The 15,474-nt window shown below is 34.6% G+C and overlaps 1 protein-coding gene across 6 annotated transcripts in view; it reads left to right on the top strand.

Moving 5' to 3' along the window:
- Positions 1-15,474, top strand: part of TRPC4 (transient receptor potential cation channel subfamily C member 4) — a 143,023-nt gene that overhangs the window by 20,497 nt on the left and 107,052 nt on the right. The window lies entirely within an intron of this gene.

Raw genomic sequence — 15,474 nt, 5'->3', positions numbered from 1 at the left:
TGTTCATTCATGTTGGATGTCTTTTCTCCGTCCTCTCTTTCCAAAATGTTTAAGTTGAATGAGAACAAGAATTTTGTCTGTTCCATTCATTGCTTTATTTCCCAAACTGTGAAAAGTGATTGACATAAACGGATGCTCGAAAGTATTAGTAAATGGCTAGATGAATAAAAATTAGCATGTAGAGATTGTAACGAACACGAGAAGAACAGCTAATGTGAAGGGAGTTCCTGTATATACATATATAGAATGAGAAGAACACTTCAGTTTGATCCCTGGGAAGGAACAATGTTCAAAGGATATATAGGGGAATGGAACCCCATCAGTGAGATTGAGAAACAATAACCAGAGAAAATAATGATGTTAGTGAAAATGATCATTTTAATAATCATAATAGATTGTTTTATCAAATATTATATGCAAAATACTTTTACATTCTTCACCACTTTTAATCCTTAATTGAACGCTATGAGGTAAAGACTATAATTACCTCCATTTTACAGATGAGAAAATTGAAGTTGGGGGGTTATATAATGTTTCCAAAACTACAAATGAATATTGGGACAGCGTTTAAGCCCATATACTATCATCCAGAGAAAAAAGAGTTGTGGAAGGCAAAGGATTGTGACTTTCAAAAGGGACACTGCGATAAACACTGTCAAGTGAAATTAAAACTGGAATCGATCAGAATTAATGTGTAATTCTTATAAAATTAAGAATAAACTTGGCCCATTAACTACATTTTCAACAAATAAAAGGTTTCATGTAGATATCATTTAATAGATCCCCTTTCAGTGTAACAGATATAAAGAGAGACAGTTTTTAAATTAAAAGTGATGTTTGTGAGCTAAATGATCTAGAAGTTAATAATAACAATCCTTTAGTTACTCCAGTGGTTAAACTTAGCCCAAGCTGGTGGTGATTAAAAGTTGCTATTTGTTTGATGTCTCCTTAGCAGTTGAAGTAGATTTTCCATTTCTTTATCCAAGATGCAAATAGTATTTAATAGTTATTTATGATTTATCTGTAGTGGTGCATAATAAAGAGCATGTGCCATTTTAGGAGATACACAGCTTAAATTTTCAGTAACGAAAGGGACACGTACCAAACTGTGATACCGACATTTACAAAACTCGCCTGCCAGGAAATTATCGCTCTACCTTTTGGATGAATCAAGCACTGTGATTGGGACTATGTTTATGTGAGGAGAAACAAATGACAGTGGGCAAAACCGAACAGGACCGTTTTCTGCTCTTTCTCCAGCCTTAGACTTGTCACATAACCCTGATGCCTTCCTGTTATTTCTTGATTTATAGATTACACGGTGCTTTCACATTTCATCTTCGCCACAGCCCTCTGAGAGTTAACTTTGAAAGCGCTTTGATACATATATATGTCTCCGGGTCTTATTCTACAATGAGAAAGATCTTGAATAAATGTCCACATTTCAAAATGGGAAAATGGAAACGCAGAGAAGTTAGCTGGCTTTGTCACATCCACACAACTAAAAGTGGTGGAGGCCAGATTTAATGCCTCTCTTCCTGCTCTTGACGCCTGGGCAATTTCCAAGATCTCACAGCTGCTTTATGTGTAAGACAGATAGTCAATTGATTAAGAATTTGGACTCCGGAGCCAAGCTGCATGGGTCTCCTTGTGACCGTGGGCAATCTATCTGATTTCTTGAAGGCCTATGGTCCTTTTTTTGTAAAAAGGGGATGATAATAATAACAGCTACTTCTAAAAATGATTTTGAGGACTAACTAAGCTGAGGCGTGAAAAGCTCCCAGTGTGGGGCATTTGGCACATGCTAAGTGCTCCACGCGTGTTATTATTGCCTGTGTCACTATCATCAGACGCCAAGCATATTTTTTTATTAATGGTGTCAATCAGATAAATGGTTTTGCCATATCTTAGTTCATTCGGTTCAAGTATGTATCATATCCAAGTTATTGTAGAATTACACCTTATTCAAGTCAATACAAACTATATCTACTTGCTGATATTTTTAATTAAAAGTATACTTTAAGTAGGCTAACAGTAAAAATATACAGCCAATTAAATGTAAAATGAATACTATCTCTAAAAAAGTAAAAATAGTTACTGATATTACAGGATTTATACTGGGGGTGTCACAGACCAAAGCTTGGAGAGAGTTAGAAGCAGTTTGTAGGAGAGCCCTTAAAGGGGGGGGGGGGTAAGAGAATCAGAAAGGGTGTCATATGGACGCCTTTCTCACTGTTCTGACAAACTCCCTTTTTGAAAACGGCTATTTCCCTCTTCTTGTAAAAAACAAATTATAATAGCTTTCTTCTCCCCCGCCTCCAAGTAAAGACAATATGGCAGGTTAATGACAGTTCAGTTTTACTAAAGGACATCATAGCAATGATGACATTTAAGTTGGGTTTTGAATGTTTGGTGGAATTTGATAAGTGGGAGGGAACAAGAAAGCGATGCCTGGAACGTTTGAAGCTGCAATGATTAGGCCATAGGCCACATGCGAGGGTGGGGGCAAAGTACATCTTAATAGACACAGTTGGATCTAATTATAGGCATCTTTGTTTATCAAAAAGTAGCTAAGGTATAATTAGATGATACCAAGAACAGTGTGTGATATAGATTCTCAACTAATGCTTAAAGAACCTAAAACAAGGGGCCTTTCTGTAAATAACTCTGCCACAGCTCTCCATCGGGACGAAATGAATCCCGACGGCAATCGCTCAAGATTGATAGATACAGGATTAATTGGAGTTCAGATATCTAAAGCGTTCTAACATTTCATATAGGGATGAGCCGCAAGCTGTGCGACCTTTTCTCTTTTGGAAAACATTCAGGTACACCCCAGTTTCTACCATGACAAACAATGATGAAATAAATATAAAGAAATAGTCTCATGGTAATTGTTTCCCTGTAGGAAAGGTCCCTCCAAGTGAGACTGTGGTTTTCAGAATTTATGTAAGCACCAGATACTTTCTAGCAAGGCTGTTCTAATTCATATTGCTCTAGGTTTTGATGAGAGAGGGCACTTTTATCCACAACTCCTTTAATTTGACAATAGGATGCCCAGAATATTGTGGTTCACCATTCTTTTAATTTGCCTCTCCCTGACTATAGTGAGAAGATCATCCAGTGTTTCTGACCTTTTGATTTTCTTCTGTGAATCTCTAGTTTATAATTGTCCATTTGTTCGTTGGTGGTTTATAATTTTATTTTCAGCTTAAAGGTTCTCTTTGTATAAGTATTAAGTACTTTTCATATATAGCAAATTTGTTTTACAGTTTATTTTGTGACTTTTTTATGGTATCTTTGGTCATTCTACTTAAGAATCGTGTGATAAAATACATAGTCTTCTGTTCTGTGTTTCCAATCTTGCTTCAGGAGTTCTCCCCAACCCTGGGGCTATGCAACTATTTTTTTTAAATCTTTTCTAAAATTGTGTTACTTTTTGTTTTTACATTTAAGTATGTACTCCATCTCAAATTTTTTGTTACAAAATGAGATAGGGATCAATTTTGTTTGGGTAGAGAATTGTTTCAGTGCTGTGTATTATATGAACCACTCTTTCCAACTGAATAGAAAGTCCAATTTTTCACACATGAAGTTCCTATATATAATAAGTTTAATTTTGGTCAAAATTTTATTCAACTAATTTATACTTCTTCCTGTATTCTCACATCATATTCTTGTATCATGTTCTCCATTTCATAATTTTTATCATTCCTGGATATATTTGCCTCCACATTAACTAATAAAATAATATTATCAAGTTATAAATAAAATAACACAAATAAAAAAGATCCCAAGTGAAATGTTATTAAATGTATGTATTTCTTTAAGACAATTGGCATAATTAATATATTAGGTTTGCCTATCCAGAAACATGTTTCCCCATATTTTGGATCTGATTTTATGCCCCATGACGTTTTATTGTTTCTTCTTATAAGTTTTATTAATTTTTATTTAATTTTTGTTCATAAGAATTGTATATTTTGTCACTATTAATAATGACCAATTTTTCATTCTATATGTAATCAGGTCTGATAATAACATATTGCTAATAGAATATGGATTTTTGTATATGAATCTTGTTTTAAGCTTTATTAATGTTTCTTAGAGTCCCTCAGGTTTTCAAAATATATGACCATGTAATTTGCCAAATAGAGATAAATTTGTGTTTTGTCTTAGTATTTTTATTGATATTTTATTTCCTAATCTTATTGCATTAGGCAGCAACTTCAAAATGGTGAATAATAATGGTGAAAATAAACATTTAACTTATTTCTAATTTTAATAGGAAAGCCTTTCACTCCTTATCATGAAGTTTTCTATTGGTTTTTGGTAAATGCTTTTTCTCATAGTTAGGAACAGTGATGGATTTTACCAAATACCCTTTCATGTACAGTATCATCACGTTTAAAAAATACTGGAAAGTTTTGAAAACACTTCTCTACACCACTCATAGATTCATTCATTCATTCAATAAGTATTTATTGGCTCATGTGCCATTATTTATTATTCATGTGCCAGCATGGGGGCCAGGGACAAGTTGAGAAACCTGCACAGTCCCTGCCCCCAGGGAGCTTACATTCCAACGCAGGGACGGACAATCCAGGTAGATGTGTGTTAAGCTCCCACCAAGGACCATGCCCTGTTCTAAGTGCTTTACTGCGTAAACCGGCTAGCTCTCACAACAGTGCTACAGTAGATACTTTATTGGCCCATTTTACAGGTAAAGAAAGTGAAGCCAAAAAAGATGCAGTAACATGGCGACCGCCACCCACCTAGTACAAGGTAAAACCTCTTTGTAAACCCAGGCACTCTGACTCCAGAGTCCATGCAAATATACATATGGTAATGAATGCTAGTGAAAAATATAATGATAACCAAAAGCAATTCATTTCTGAAATAAAACCCTATTTTTACACTGTGTTTTAGGCTTTTCATACACTGTTGAATTGAACTTGCTAATTACTGTAGTGGTCTCCTTTCTAGAGAATTTTAAACTTCATTTTCATTTTCCTTTTGATCTTTGGGGTTTTTTTAGAAAAGGATTTCTTATTTTGTTAACACTTAAATTTTTGGTTATTTATTGCTCATTTAAAATACAAAAGTAGGGGAGTATCTGGGTGGTTCAGTAGGTTACGCATCTCTTTTTTTTTTTAAGATTTTATTCATTTATTTGAGAGAGAGAGAGAGAAAGAATGAGTCGTGGGGAGGGGCAGCGAGAGAGAAGCAGACTCCACACTGAGCAGAAAGTCTGATGCAGGGTTCGATTGCAGGACCCAATCCCAGGACCCGATCCCAGGACCTAAAGATCATGACCTGAGCTGAAGGCAGACGCTTAACCAACTGAGCCACCAAGGCTCAGCATCTAACTCTTGATTTTGGCTCAAGTCATGATCTCAGGGTTGTGAGATCAAGCCCCACATCAGGCTCTGTGCTCAGGGGGGAGTCTGCTTCTCTCCCTCTCCCTCTGCCCTTCCCCTGCTCTCTCTTTCTCTCCCCCCAAATAAAAAAAATAAATCTTAAAAAAAATAAAAAAAAAAATACAAAAGTAGGGGTGCCTTGCTAGCTCAGTTGGGGAGCATATGACTCTTGATATCTGGGTTGTGGTCCAAACGCCATATTGGGCATAGAGCTTACTTAAAATAACTAAATTAATTAAATAAAATAAAATTAGAATTACTTAAAAAAATACAAAAGTGGGGGTGCCTGGGTGGCTCAGTTGGTTAAGCTTCCAACTCTTGATATCAGCTCAGGTCTTAAAAAAAAAAAGAAATACAAAAGTCAAGGTAAGAACTGACACCAAGAAAATAAGCAATAAGTATAAAATAAGAAGCCCAAACTAATAATATTATTATTGATGATAACAATGTCATTAATGTAATATGATTATTAATAAACCAGTTGACCCTAATTAAAAGACAGAGGGCCACATACATATAAACTAAATGAAGGAAGATCTATGTTATTTATAAGAAACTCAGCTTAAAAAAAAGTGTATTTTGTCTCTTTATTCTCCAACCTCAAATCCTACCCACCAACTCCTAGGTTACAGTGAAATAGTTTAAAACTGAATTCCAAACTGTTTTTGGATATTTTCTTTCTGTCTCCTCTGCTTCTAGTATCTTTACTGATTAACTGTATTACCAAACCCCAGGCACCATACAAATACATATTTGAGTTAACTCCAGATTGCAAGATTCATTGCTCAAACTATTTCTTCCTACCTACCTGGAGGCGAATCACTTAATACTTGGTTTTAATATTTTCTGGAAAACTCTCTCCTACAAGACATATGGGTGATGTACCTTCTGAATTCTAGTATAACCACGTATGTCTTTTATCCCAGCAGGAGAAAGATGGCAACTTGGCTAGATGCTGTATTTTTGACTCATATTCACTTACTAAAAATTATGTATAGATACAACGACATGTCTCGCAGATTTTAATGCCAGAAGATTAGAAGTTTGGTATTAGCTGCATCTTCTTTGTTACCCACTCATTCTGTAGATCTGATGATTTCACACTCATCCTCTTTTTTTTTTTTTTAAACCTTGGAAGTCTGGGATATCGGCAGGATGTGTCTAATTGTGTGTCATTGTTTTCATTGTCTCCACCAAAGACCTGAGGAGCCCTCTGAGTGTACAGACCCCAGATATCCTTATAATAGGTAAATTTCCCTTGCTATTTGTGCCTCGCTTTTTTTGTCATCTTTTTGCCATCTGTTCTTTATTTTCCCCTTAAACATCATTTATTTACATGTTAAGTCTTCTGGATTTTCCCCCAATTTTCCAGAATTTTCCCTCATGAAGTAAATATCTGTGTGTGTTGTGATCTATTTGTTTCATTTCACATTCTAGGACATTTGTAACTATAGAACATTCTATCTTTGAATAAAGATGAAAAATGTATTTTTCTATTTCAAATATAAGGCTTTCTTTCTTTTTTTTCCAGAACGTCTTTCAAATTCTCCAATTACCTCTCCTAAAAAACAACTCTCTGGTTAGTGCTTTCTAGTTAAAATTCTCATTTGAGTTTTCCAATTCCAATTAAGTCAGACTTGAAGAGCTTCTTAACTTAGGGATGCAAAAGATAAAATTCAAGGGTATCTGTGAACTAGGATGGGAAAAAATACATCTTTATTTTGACTAACTTCTAAATAGAATATATCACTTCCTTCGATTATGAACATAACCCAAAAAATTAGTTTTGCTAGAAATTCTTGTGTCTTTGTCAGTAGCAGAAATCATAGATATTATCCTATCATATTACCATTTTAACATACACCTGATATATTTACAGGTTGATCATTATTTCAAAATTAGTCTAATTACCTGCCGGTAGATCTTTGTATTTAATGCATTAATAGAGAAGAATATATGTTAATACATCACATAGTTGTCTTTAAATAGATTTTAAATATATTTGAATACTTTATGCTGTATAATACAATGCATTTATGTTTAGAAGTATTCTTCTTTCTGAATGAGGATCCTCGGGCTTCTCTGTATTTCCAAAGGACGGTGGTACACAAAGACTGGAGAACCCCTGATTTAGAGCCATATGCACGTAATAGTGTCTGATTCCTTTTGAGCTGTTCTTTTACATTTGTTTTCTGGATTAAGGTTTCATTAGATGTCAGATCAAACTATTAGTGCCTTCAAAGCTTCAGCCACTCAGAAGTAGGGGAAAGCGCAAGAGTCTTTGCTGTTACAGATCAGCTGCGAACATACCGATAAATCATTAGTCCTGTGCTGAGACCAAGGTTAAAGGGAGTTTCTTTTTCTGCACAAGTAGAATTTTGAATTTTGTTTAGTCTTTCCAGGCAACAGTATGGGCCTAAAATAATAAAGGTGACTTTGTTTAGGTAAGATTGTAACCTAACCATTCATTTGTTCATCTGTCTGTCTCTTCATTCATTCATGTATTTATTCATAGGACAACTACTTGGTTTTTGTGCATGCGGGTGTGTGTGTGAAAATTTCAAATTCTAAATAACTGATATTTAATCAATTTTTAAACTTAACTCTGAGTTGAAACTCCCTTATGTTGGTTTGAGTTAGACTGAGTATAGGAAAAAGATAAATTAAATATTTATAATCCGAGTTTTAAAAAATGAAGGTTTTGATACATTAGGTAAAAAATATTGATGTTAAAAGGAAGATGATACCAAAGAATTCAACAAATTTTTATTGAAATACTTTAAAAAAAACCTCATAAATTTTCTATTATTGTGCCATCCACTGGAATATTTAAAAAGTGATTAATCATAGAAATTTCATGTAACAGGATATTGTTTTTCATATAGCAGAGATATTAGGAGGAATTCACAAGATAATTAACTAATTAAGGGTAGAGCTAGAATAGAATGTGGATCTATTTAGTCAGTAATTTAGGACACACTAAATAATCCTATACAAGTAAATTTCTTCTATTCAATTTATACAACCCACTATAAGAAATACCGAATTTAAGGAAATAAGTACTTTTAAATTGGATGAATGTTACTCCAGGATGAATTTCTCTCCTAGGTATTTATATTTCAGTATTATTGGTTCAAAAATGTCTAGCTTAGTGGCAAAGAGACATTTCTGCATTTGGGTAGACTGTCACACTCTAGACTTTATATGTCTCAGATTGGTGCTGAATCACTTTAAGGTGAAGATTTTGAACAAATTTCAGAAAAGCGATCTATTTACAAGTTAATACATTCTTTGTGTATTCATCACTTTTAATGTGATGTGGCATGAAAATGATTCTGTTAATAATGTAACTAATGTTATGGTAAGGTTGACAAAAAAACCATTGAACAAATATTCATTCATAAAGCTTTGACAAAGAAAAGCCAGAGCAACCTTCCATTCTGCAATACAAAAAACATTCACTTGGTTTTAGGATCCTCTTTTAATTGCATGTTCTACTTTGTTGTACATTATGGGGTGAAATATGTCATTCAACCACTTGAATTTAGATTTTAAAAAATGGCATGCATGTGTGTTATTTCTTTATTAGTGATTTGAGTATGTATTTTTATGCATGTATGTTTGCCTGGATGTAATGCTTGTATGCTATAGATTTTACTTCGGCTGAACGTCAAGCGTGGTATGATTTTCATCTACAGGGTTATGCTCATGACATTCACATCTGTCCTTAAATATGTCAAATGACAAATTAAAAAAAAATTAAAAAAAAAAAAAACCTTTCTACCAAAATCATGTGTAGATAATAGGTACTGAATACCTACAGTGACCTATTTATTTATTTTAATGTTGGGAGGTATGCTCTTCACCTGTAACATTGGAACCACAAAAGGAGAGAGAGAGAGAGAGTTAGTTACATGTTGAAGTTACTGAATAAAGCAAAGAAAAGATATGGGGACAGAAAATAGACTGGTTTGGAAATGAAGTATGCGAAAGGGAGAGCAAGCTCATTTTCTGGATTTTCTAAAGGTTTCTGAGATCCAATGCCTTATATTTCAGACTTGTAAAAATGTCTGAGTATTTAATAGATAGCAAAGTTGAATCAACTGATAAATGTCTGAGCTGCAGGAGCAAAAAACTGTGGGGCCTGTTTTACCTTTCATTGTCTCTCAACTTCTGTGATTGGCTGCAATTGGCTCCTTTGCCATCAGAGCTGGTTTCAGTTACCCATTGGAAAGCTCAGAGATCTGATTCCATGATGTCACCCATGAAATGGCAACCACTTACAACTAGTATCATAGTATGAAACACATACCGTTAGGCACTTTGCTAAGTAGAAAAAAGACTATCAGCCCAAATATTCTAACATTTCTAAAAGAACCATTTAAATCTGCACTTCTCTGTTCCCGATATATTTGCTACGTGTTAAGGAAAGTAAAATGTTGCAGAGTACTAAATTCTTGTTAATACTGAATAAAAGTTGCCAAATAATTCTTACGTCTACAACATAGTTTTACAGTTCATAGTTTATTTTAACTCTGCTGGTCCAATATAAAGAATATAAAGCAGAAACATTACCCTGAGATTTTGGCGGGTACTTGGAAAATTTTCAAAACATTCAAAACTTGCTGAGCATCTGATGGGACGTTGCAAACATTTGTTTCCTATTTTTCTGAGTATTTCACATGGTACTTACTATGGTGTTGGATTTATAGTAAGTTAGTAAACATTTGATTCAGTTTGTTGAGAGATCTGCAAATGTGTCAAGTATGGTAATCATCTGTTTGAGGACGTGGACTGTTTCAGCTTCATTTTTCTTAATTTCTCAGAGTCTAATGTAAACAACAGAGTCAATACATATTTGTTGATTGATGTATGAGTGAATTATTAAATCAAAGTAGTTATAAGCCATAGCAGTATTTTAAGAAAGGGAACTGTCTGAAAGATTAATATTTTGGAAAATTTATCTTTGCAATAGTGGAAGGGAAGAATTGAAGGTACTCAAGACCTGTATTTTCTCGTTTGTATTTTATATTAATACCTTTTATAAAACCTTCATGTCCCCCTTTTGCTTTACCAAGGCTTCTGTTCTATTAGCTGGTTAAGTAGAGAGCTTTTTGCTCCACACCTTTCTTCCTCTCAGTCTCTCTCTCGTTCTTTTTTTCCTTTCCAGAACATTTAAAAATTTACATTTTCATAACTTTATATTGATCTTTGATTAACTATTACATACATTTAGCCCCCAGCATTTGCCCTTCCCTCAGTTCCCCATCATCTCGTCCCACGGTAGATTCCTCAGGAGGGACATTGTGAGCATAGCATTTCCTGAATCCTTGCACATTTAAAACTGTCTTGTCTAGAAAAACCCAGATGAACTGAATAACTTCCCAGAAAAATGCAGTTTATACTAACTGACCCCATTATTGATAGAAAAGCCAAGCTAATTATTATGCAGTAAATAAGAAAATTTACTGAATAACTATCCCATCAAAGAATAGCAGGCGCTTATGGGTTTCACAGGAGAATTTTGAACTTTCAAAGATCAAATAATTTCAGTGCTACTTATTTTTTTCCCCCACAGTATGGAAAACGGATCAGTCACATTTTGGATTCTTCAAGAAGCAGGATAAAGATTTTTTTTTTTTTATTCATTTATTTGAGAGAGAGAGAGAGAGAGAGAGAACATGAGCAGGGGGGCAGAAGAGACGGAGAGGGAGAAGCAGACACTCTGCTGAGCAGGGAGCCCAATGTGAGGGTAGATACCAGGACCCCAGGATCATGAGAGCCCCAGGATCATAACCTGAGCCAAAGGCAGACATTTAAGCAACTAAGCCACCCAGGCTCCCCAAGAGGCAGATAAAATGAGATGATTGTAAAAGATTTATTGGAAAATCACATTTTGAAAGTAAAAAGAAAGGAAGCAGGATTAAGAATGGGAAGCCAGTGTAAAGGGGAACTCAGAGGAAAATTATCTACTAGAGGTGTCCCATGCTGGGTGGAAATAGCTAGGCCCTTGTCTAGCCTACTTGTTCAGTCATTGTCCTGGGCTCCAAAATTGAGGAAGAACCGGAAGCGGTGGACAGCTGGAGGCTGTAAATGCGGTGCAGTCTTACAGGTAGGCAGTCAGGGCTCTCGTGAAGAGAGACCTGAATGGCACATTGCCCTGCATTCCAAAGGCAGAAGCAAGCACAGTATTCATACCAAAATTTGGTGAAGACAACATAGAAAGATTATAAATCAATCTCTCTTATGAATATTGGTACCAAAAAATCTAAATAAAAAAATTAGTCATACTAAAAATATTACACATTTGACCAAATGGAATTTATTTCGGGAAAGCCAGGGTGTTTCAATATTAAGAAATTCATTAATTTCATTTGCTACATTTTTAGGAGTAAGGGGAACACTTATATAATTATCTCCATAGAAATGGAAAAGGCCTTAAGCAAATTCAACACCCATCCTTGATAATAAATAATAAATTAAAAATTAAAAATGATTTCTTGACATAATGACATAAACAAATAGGTAGATACATAGACTGATAGGTAGATAATTGGCAATACCAAGTATAATTTGTGATAGTCACGAAAATTGCTGTAACTGCTTAAGAAAACTATTTGACCCAGAAATTGCATTCTTAGATATGTATTAGCAGACATGGGTAAAAATGTGTATAGGGGCAATATTCTTAGCCACAAATGGAAACTGGAAATCACACAAATGTTATCAAAAAGAGAATATTAAATAAATTGTGCTATATTCATTGATCAAAATATTATGTAGAGGTGAAATTACAAGAAAGATTGGCTTCTAACAATATTAATGTACTTCAAAGAGATACTGTTGCCCAAAGAAAGCTAGACGTAAAAAGGACATACTTCATGATTCATTTATATGAAGTAAGCAAGTGTGTGAAAGTGATTTCTGGCAATAGCGTTTAGGTTTGTGATTACAAAATGTAACAGCTGGGAGGTGACAAGAGGAAGGTTCGTGAGGTGCAGTCCACCTTCTGGATTATTACCTGTGCTGTGTTGCACAGGTGCATACACATTTTAAAAATACATCAAGCATCACATTAACAGCTGTGCATTTTAATGAATGTATGTTATACCTCAGTAAGTTCAAAGTGAATGATTATTGCAATTAATCACTATATATTAAATAAAATAAAGGAAGAATTCATGGGTCCCTAGGAATACTCAGTAACTATATATTAAATAAAATAAAGGAAGCATTCATGGGTCCCTAGGAATACTCAGTAATAAAAAGGAGAAGAGGGCATAGTTTTAAATATAGAGGAATACAAGCTAGTAAATGTAGGAGTGATAATAGAGTAAGATAACCCCCAGTTTTCAAACACAATGTAATCATTGGTACGGGCATGTAATTAGTACTCAATAGCAGGCAATTTTTTTTAAAGCGTTTTTGTTTTACTACTATTTTTCTTAATGGAATGGGAGAAATCCCAGAGCCTGTCTGTAGGACACATATAAACACGGACATGTGCCTGCCTGGCTGGCTGGTCAGAGACCCCGCGGATTCCTGCATGAAGGACACCTAAGGCCCAACAGTTCCCAGTGTCTAGTGGTCCCTGACCAGCTGGGCATCAAGCAATTAATGGTAAAGACAACATATAATGTATTGTTGAATTTAGAACACATTTTAGAGTAAGAGGAAACTCTAAGATAGTTAAAAATTACATAATTTTAAAAATATTTATTGACCAATAAACTATTACTGTATTGGTAGTCTTATAAAACAGCTTCATTCAAGGGTGCCTGGGTGGCTCAGTCGGTTAAGTGTCTGCCTTTGGCTCAGGTCATGATCCCAGGGTCCTGGGATTGAGCCCCGCATTGGGCTCCCTGCTCAGTGGGGAACAAGCTTCTCCCTCTCCTGCCTGTTGCTCCCCATTCTTCTGCACTCTCTCTCTGTCAAATAAATAAAACCTTTAAAAAAAAAGTTTCATTCAAAAATTATTTTCTAAAATAAATTCCTTTTATAAAAGATAAAATTAAAGATGTCCATATATTTAAAAATTAAAAACTCCCAATGAGTTATTGAATATTAAAACTCATAAACAGAATATTTATTCTTGGTAGATTCTCACAAATTTTATCAGCTATTATGCCATCTCTCTCTGTAACACTGGCATTCTTCTGAAATATGAATGTTTTTTAATATGGTCATATTATACTTACGTTTTCATAAAATTTTGCTGAAATATTCTCCAACGTTGCATTTTATGGTTAATAAATGTAAAATTATTGATAGCTTTTAAAAACTCTGGAAATCTAGAATGAAATTCTATTGAATCCAGAAAGCCCCTTCATTTTGCAACTACCACTTAAATATACATGTAACATAAGAACTTATTTACTTACTTCTTTACTTTTTGTTTTTCCTCATGTCTGCCGTAGATAAAACTTGAAGTATAAAGATTACTTCTCTTTTAGTTTTAAATAATGACATTTTTCTTTTTGTAATAAATACATAGTTAAATTGAAAATGAAAGCTATTTACTTAAAAAGCAATGAAGTATGGGGGCGCCTGGGTGGCGCAGTCGTTAGGCGTCTGCCTTCGGCTCGGGGCGTGATCCCGGTGTTCTGGGATCAAGCCCCACATCAGGCTCCTCCGCTGGGAGCCTGCTTCTTCCTCTCCCACTCCCCCTATTGTGTTCCCTCTCTCGCTGGCTGTCTCTCTCTCTGTGTCAAATAAATAAATAAAATCTTAAAAAAAAAGAAGCAACGAAGTATGTAGTGACGAAATATGTAGAGACCCTGCTGGAACATATAGTGCTGCCTCAACAGTGCTGTCCCTAATTTTATAATTAGTCGGTACTATCTTTATCAACTGATTGCATATATTTTAAATATCCTTTAAACATATAACTACATCTCGTTATTCTGTGTAGAGTGTTTCTTATAAAACAAATAGATATTCTAAATGGCCAAATAAATTAGAAGCACACAGGCTTAATTATTCTCATATAAAGATTATACCTCTACTTAAAAGTAGTTTAATTAAAGTTTCATAGAAGTTTTGTTTTTCTCCACATAGTTGTTTCGCTTTTGATCCTTTTATGGTTTCCTTTATATGTTACAGTGTATTTTATGCAGTACATGGGTTGTCATTTTTTCTGCCATGCTTTTTTAACTTATCCTTACACCGCATTTATTTTCATAGATGCCGCTTTATGCCAGCAGGAAGAACTATTAAACCAAAAATTGTAAAGCCATATGGTGTGGTAGAATACACACAGGCTCGGGTGTCAGGTGCACCTGGGTTCAAATAGCAGGTCTTGCACTTATGCACGGAAGGATCACATCTATCAAATGTGAATAATAGTGAGTTAATGTACCTAACAGATGCTGACTAATAGTGCCTATTATAGGATTTTCATTATTACCATTCCTAGAGTAAAACCCAAAGGAAATGCATAAACACACCGGTGACCTGATTCATTGGGAAGCATTTGTTTATTTCTGATGAAATGGCGATGCACTTATGTTTATCTGGAAAATATACCAGAAAGTGATAGATGAGGCATGAGGCAAGCCTTCTTACCTTCTGCTGCCACACCTTTAATCACTGGTTTGGTTTTAGGAATACAGAAGATAAAACAACAAACAAACAAACAAACATACAAAGCAATTGAAGAACTGAAAAACTTCTATTGCAGAGGAAAAGCTTGGGTTTAAAACAAATCATTAACTACTATTCAGTGTATTTCTTGATTATTTAGGGAGTCCACACCTCCCGGGAAGAAAAGCAGAGATTGACAGTCAGAAAATAAGTTGGGAGCAAGAAAGTCTTTTATCAAGTAAAGACTTCCCATAGCCACTTATTTTAAGATTTCATAAAATGTCAAAAGTCGGATTTAACAAATATAAGAATAATGTGTCATTATATTGGGAAGTTCTTTTTTTTCACTAATTTTCTTTTGTCTTTAGCAGAATTAAGGGAAAAAAAAAAAAGCCATCTCTCCTGCAAAAAAGCCTGGCAAAAGATTTACGAACTTCGTTCAGCGTTGCTATAGCATGCTGTTTGAAATTCA

The sequence above is a fragment of the Ursus maritimus genome, unplaced genomic scaffold (genome assembly GCF_017311325.1).
Source record: "Ursus maritimus isolate PB19 unplaced genomic scaffold, ASM1731132v1 scaffold_10, whole genome shotgun sequence".
Lineage (NCBI taxonomy): Eukaryota > Metazoa > Chordata > Mammalia > Carnivora > Ursidae > Ursus > Ursus maritimus.
Note: the sequence above shows the minus strand (reverse complement) of the source record. Positions and strands in the feature narration are given on the sequence as shown.